At 53.5% G+C, this 6,000-nt stretch overlaps 1 protein-coding gene across 2 annotated transcripts in view; it reads left to right on the top strand.

The window, feature by feature from the left end:
* The first annotated feature begins 504 nt into the window (after positions 1-504).
* CD82 (CD82 molecule) overlaps positions 505-6,000 on the top strand; it is a 42,273-nt gene continuing 36,777 nt past the window's right edge. The window contains exon 1 of one of the 2 annotated variants that reach the window (XM_082058286.1): positions 505-637. The gene's annotated coding sequence lies outside the window, so the exon portion shown is untranslated. Of the gene's footprint in view, positions 638-1,160; positions 1,249-6,000 lie in introns of those variants that run through there. The other variant, XM_082058287.1, reaches the window with a different exon arrangement.

Here is a 6,000-nt window from a genome sequence, read left to right as displayed (position 1 = left end):
TATGGGGTTCGCTAGGGCAGCAAAATTGCCCACTGGAAATATGTCTGAGTGGGTCATCAGGTTGCTTTCACTTGGCAGAGAGCCACAGTGTGCATAGGTACCTACTTGATAAGCCGCAAAGGGAGAACCTTAGGTGAGGTGGGTGACACACCAAATACAGGGAAAACGACCCCAGAGCAGTACCTGGGCTACCTGTGTGAGTGGAGCAGGATTAACTGTCCACAGCTGGAGTGGTGGCTGCCAAGGGCTAACACGGGAGCGGGGCCGACAGCAGCTCAGCTCCATGTGGAGTGAAAAACGCGGTACTTGGTTTGAGGAGTGAGTATCAACGGGATGCAGCGGCCGAGCGACAGGCCGGCCGCAAAGCGGGGCAGCAGCCGCTGAGCGGTACGGTGTGGAGCCCGGGGGAAGCACCCGGAGGATGCAGGCAGCCCCGGGCCCCGCACGGCGGCCGGCAGAGGCGCCGCCGCTCCGCAGCCTCCCCGCGGGGGCCGGGCCGGGCCGGGCTGGGGGTGGCAGTCCGCCCTGGGGGCGGCTCAGCGCAGCCGCCGGCTCCGCCCCGCCGGGCCAGGGGCAGAGCCAGGGCCACATCGGCGCAGGGAGGGAGTGGAGCGCACCGCCGAGCTGTGCCGGGCAGGTAGGCGCGCTGCGGCCGCCCGCTCTGTGCGGCTGGGCGGCGGGAGGAGAGGGTGAGGGCCGGGACTCCCAGTGCCAGGCCTGGCGGCCCCGCTCCTTCGGCCTGGGGGTCTCAGCTTGGCGGAGCCGGAGGCCCGTCCCGCGGGGATCTCAGCGGCGGGGACTTCCCGGGGGCTTTCCGCGGGGCGCTGGCGGCCGGGACCAGGAGCGCCTCCCCCGGGCCCGGCGGGCAGCGAGTCCCGGCGCGGTTGGCGCGCTTAGCGCAGCCCCTTTCGGGGGCAGCCGCGGGCGGCCGGGCAGCCAGCCAGCTCTCCTGCGCACCGGGGGTCCCGCGCCTTCCCCCGGGCCGCGGTTAGTGCGGGCGCCGCGGGGAGCCCCTCGGCGGGAGATCCCCTTGCTCACAGCTCACACGCGGGCTCTGTGTGTGCCCGTCCAAGCTTAAAGTGGTGGCTGAATTTTGATCTTCTTTGAGTAGCTGGTGCACGGCCTAAGAAAAAAAATCATCATCATCAGGGGCAGTGGACCTGATGTCACGCAGGAATGAGCCCTACAGGCCCGGTGTACTGCTGTAGAGCGATTTTGGCAGGCTGAATGTGCCTCAGCTGCGTTCAGGTGAGACTGGGCTATGCTGCTGTCTTCAGCGAGACTCTGTCTTGACTGATCTCTAAGACATAGATTAGATGCCTCTGTAGCAGTCTTACCCCTATTACAACTACAGAAATCTGGTCCTGGTGCAGCCTCCTGTTTCCCTTTTTTTCTCCCCTCCTTTTTAAGAGAAGAGTTCAGAGCAATGCTTGCAGTTCAGCAGCTGGGTACATGTTGGCTGTGAATTGTCCTGCAGTGCAACTGTTAACAAATCTGTTGATACAGGGATAAGGGCTTGTTACAAGCTGGGCATGTCATATCTGCCCGAGAGCACAGAAACTCTGCTGCGTGTGCTTTAACATAAAATGGAGCATTTGGTACAAAAAACAGAGAGGGAAAAAAAAACCCCAGCATCCTGGAATCTAAATGTTGGCTTCAGTAAACTATAAAGCTAGTTCAGGATGAAGTGTTCCTGTGTCTTGGACCAGCTCTAGCATTTCCATCTTGTGCATGAGATGAGAGCTTGAAACTTAACTAGCTGCACGAGGGAGGGACAGTATCTTACTGCAGTGCTTGCAGAGGTGGTGGCTTGGAGGAAGAGCAGCTTTTGGAGAGGTTGGTGCTGCTGCTGGTGGTAGAGGGTTCACAGGAATGTTACCTATCCCAGCACTAGCGAGGCCTCTCCGTGTAGCTTCTGAAAACGCCCATGTGCTTTTGTGCAAGTGAGGGTATACAGCTGGAGAGTGCAGATTTGCTGTCAGTGATACTTCCTCTCCACACAAGACTTTTTTTTTTTTAACTTTCTCAGGCACCTTGGGCCTGAGAAAAATCCTCTTCAAAGCTTGAGGCTTGAGCCTGCTGCTGTGAGGCTTACTGGCTGCATGAGAGCCATTGAGCAGAAGTGTGTGGCTAGGATCTTTTTGGTGTACTACAAGGTCCAAGTGTAGAAACACTGCTCTGAAAATCTAGAGGGAGGTGTCTAGTGAGAAGAGCAGTCTCAGTAGTGTGCTGCTATATGCTGATGTCGAGATAAACATATGACAAGCTGTAAAAATGACAAAATACTCACAACTTTTTAAACACTTCAAGAGCTCTCAGTGGGCAGAAAGTGTTATTGGGCGAGGAGGGCACTGGTGGTGCTGTGACTGACTGGTCCTGCAGTGTCACAGCATGGTCAGTGTCAGTCCTGCCATTGTCCCATGGCAGGACCTGTTTGTGGTTTCTACAGTGGGGTGGTTTTTAACATTCACACTTGTTTCTGGTCCTTTGGCTAGAGCAAGGACTCCCACACCTACAGCTGTGCTTCTTTAAACAACAAAAAAAAACCAAAACATGGGCATTTTTCACATGGGTGAAAAGGACCTTTGCCAACTGCTCTGCAAGCCACTGTGTGGATTTGGAGTGACTCAGAGAAGTGAGTAGCCTCTCCTCACTCCTAATGCCCTCTCACTTAATACCTCTTTCATACAAGGATCTTGCTTCCAAAGTCCCCTCACTCAGTGGAGCCTCTTTGGGCTTGAACTTTGGGCTTGGCTTTCTCTGTCCTTGCCAATGGCTCTGGGGACTGCTAGGACAATATCCTTGCCCCTTTGCTGCAGGGCAGGGGTGTCTGGGTGGTCTTGCAACATTTGCGCAGCTTCTTACCTGTGTGCGAAAGGAACAGAGCAAGACGGAAGCGCAGCACCTGGAGAAAGCTCTCCCTGTGGGAAATCTCCGTCCTGCTGCATGGAAGCTCCTCCCTTAAGAGGATTTAGCGGCTTTAGTGATGCGGCTCATCTGGACTCTCTTCACTCCTGTTATTGTCTCTATTTTAGTTCTCAGGGGACAGGCAGGTGTAGTGTGACCTACAACTGTAAGCTGGTGCAGGAGATGCTCTAACAAGACCTTCCCACAGTTCCATGGAGGTTTCCTGCCCCTGCTACCCAGGCCACTCTCTACTTCAAACTCCATTAAGTGGGGGGATGTGTGTCTTCTGAAATTTCTGATCTGACTGTAGCTGAGAAAAGGTTTTATCCCTCTCCTGTATCTCTGGGCCCCTGTGTAACAGCTGTAAGGCAGCAGGAGAACATCTAGGACTGCAGGTGTTCATCCAGTAGACATTTAAATCAGAGGTGTAGGTGGGAATTTTGCAGACCTCCGGGAACCACAGGCCCCGAGATGCTTTCCAACTCAAACCATGGCTGTTCAGTGCCCACTAGCACAGTGGGAAGGACGCAGCAGAGGCAAAAGGTACTTCCGCAAGGACCTTGGGCACCGACAGCACAGGGTCCGTTACAGGAAAGCCAGGGTGATGCTGGGAGATGGACCATGCCCCACACTATCCTAAGTGGTCATTATTGTTCCACTTACGGTGTGTGTGGTGTGGCAGCCACTTTCTTCCTGCTCTCCTTTCTGTTTCTGCTCATGGGTGAGTGGAAGGTGCCAGCCTGGGTCTGGCAGGGCTCAGGCTGCAGCTCAGTGGCTTGGAAGGCTGGAGGAGGCAGCGATGCTTCCAATAGGCCTGTGCAACAAGGGTTGATTGCAGCCTTGGTTCTTGCACTTCTTCCTCAGTTTCCTATTTGGAAAAACTTGTGTGCGTCAAAATGATCTTCTTACTGCTAGGAATTCTGACCCTCACCCTGGAGTGCCTTAACTTCACCTCTCTAAAACAGGAGCACCACATCTGCCTCCCCTTCTTCTCCTTCCCTGCCTTTATTTGCCTCTGAACATGAATCATGCCATCCTGGGATCTGAAGCCTTTATTTACAGCAAAGGGTGAGCTGGGCCCAGTAGCCTTGTCGCCCACCCTGCAGTTGTCAGCTTTGATAGGCTAAGAAATAAACTGTGGTCTTGAGCTGACACTTCTGTTGGAGGAACGTGGGATCACAGCTTTCCATGGGCAAATGATTAATGACACGTGTGCAAAGGGGTGAATGTGTGAGCCACCTTCCCTTTAGGAGCTGCAGTCGTCACCTAACTGTCTCTCTCTGGCTCATCTATATTCTTAAAGCAGGAACGAAATGGAAGAAAGGCTAAAAAATACAGGCTCTCTCTTGGCACGGTAAAAGGAATAATACAGGAGGCACAGCCAGTGCCAGCATTTCCTTGACGGTTGTTCAGCTGTGGCAGAGCCTGTTTGCAGAAAGCATTCTGGGCTGTCAGGGCTTGAAAACACCGAAGCAGTTAATGGCTGGCTTGAACCTAGACAGGGTGATAAGTGAAGCACAAGGAACCGTGTGCTGGCGATTGTTTAAATCATTGCTTGCCTGTGCTGACAGATGCAGAGCAAGGTAATTTTCTGGAAGAAAGATGAGGCGTTACTGTGGGTAGCTCTGTGAAAGGGACTGCCTGGTAGGTGACAGCAGAAAAAGGGAATAAAACATTAGTCTGTTGGGATGGGGATCGGAGACTGCCAGCTCAGTACCCAAGCGTGTGTCCTCTCAGATGCAGTAACACCAGGGAAGCTGGGTGGCTTGAGGCTCATCTGAAGTAAATACAGGGGAGAAAGAGAAGGAGACTAATCCAAAGGTAGGCTTTCTCCTGTGGGAAGAGGCACATGCATGGTCTGTCTGGCTGACTGCTCTAGTTCTTTATCTCCTTGATGGAGCCTCAGAACTGGGACAACACCGTTTAAAAGCAAGTCAAATCAAAGTGTGGTCCATGTACTTAATTTCTGAAACTTGCTGCTGAGATAAGTGGCCTGTCTGTATTCAAGGAGTTCAGGAGCTGGGAAGGGCCAGCTCTCCTGTGCCACCAGGAGCCTTGCACATGGGCAAAGGACTGATGGCATTTGTTAAGGATGCTGCTGGGCTGCTGTTTCAGTTTCTCTGCAGAGCAAACAGGTGCATCATGAGAGCACTTAACCCTTTACTGCAAAATTGTAAGCAGATTGCCAATCTCTTCCAGCATGATGATAATCCCATGGCCATGTGTACTGCAGAAATGCTGACCTGGGGTGAGCTATATACATTAGGATATCCAGCAGCCCAGAGATTTGAAGTTATATAACTGAGAGGTCCCCTTGTAGGCAAAAATAATTCTGCTTCAGTCAGAGGGAGGTTTCTCGTACACAAGCAAAGGAAAGGATGAGCCGTCAGAGCTGCAGCCACGCACCCTGAGCCAAGCTGACCTTCCCACTGCTGGAGTCGGGGACTGCTGCTTTTCCCTTCTGCCGCTGCTCCCCATCCGTTGCCATGGAGGCAGTTTGGGAAAGGGGAGGGAGAGGAAATAGCCTACAGGGATTTGCATAGCAGGGCTGAACTTGCTGTAAAGTAGTTCTACCTGTTGGGAATGAAGGAGGCTGTTTCCCGGAGCTGCCCTGGAGAAGATAGAGTCACTGGATGTGACTGTCTCCCCCACCAGCAACTTGCTTTGGCTGCTGCCTCTGTGATCCATGAGGTTTATGGGGTTGAGCTCCCACATGGGAGCTCAATGCCCTCAGCTCCTGCCTTTACAGCAGAGGCTTCATGTAGCAAATCATCTGCCTGGTTTTAAAAGCAACCCACTCCAGGACCCTGATTTTGCTTGGGCTGGCATACTGGACTGGCACAGGTTTGAGTGAGTTACCTCTGGGTGTTTTCTGCACGGGGGCTGTGGGATCACAACCTGTGGCTGTGTTGGTGTGGGGCTTCAGGAGTGGCATGCCTGGCAGGTGTGGAAGTGACATCTCGGCACTTGGCTAGGACTGCAAGGGCTGCTGCTGTTGTCCCATAATATAAGAATATGCAAATCCTAAATGCCTGCAGCCAGCGTGTCTCCTGTGATAGACGATTAGCAGTTTGGTTGGGAAGCAGTTGTGAA

The sequence above is a fragment of the Streptopelia decaocto genome (genome assembly GCF_964273445.1).
Source record: "Streptopelia decaocto genome assembly, chromosome: 7".
Classification (NCBI taxonomy): Eukaryota; Metazoa; Chordata; class Aves; order Columbiformes; family Columbidae; genus Streptopelia; species Streptopelia decaocto.
Note: the sequence above shows the minus strand (reverse complement) of the source record. Positions and strands in the feature narration are given on the sequence as shown.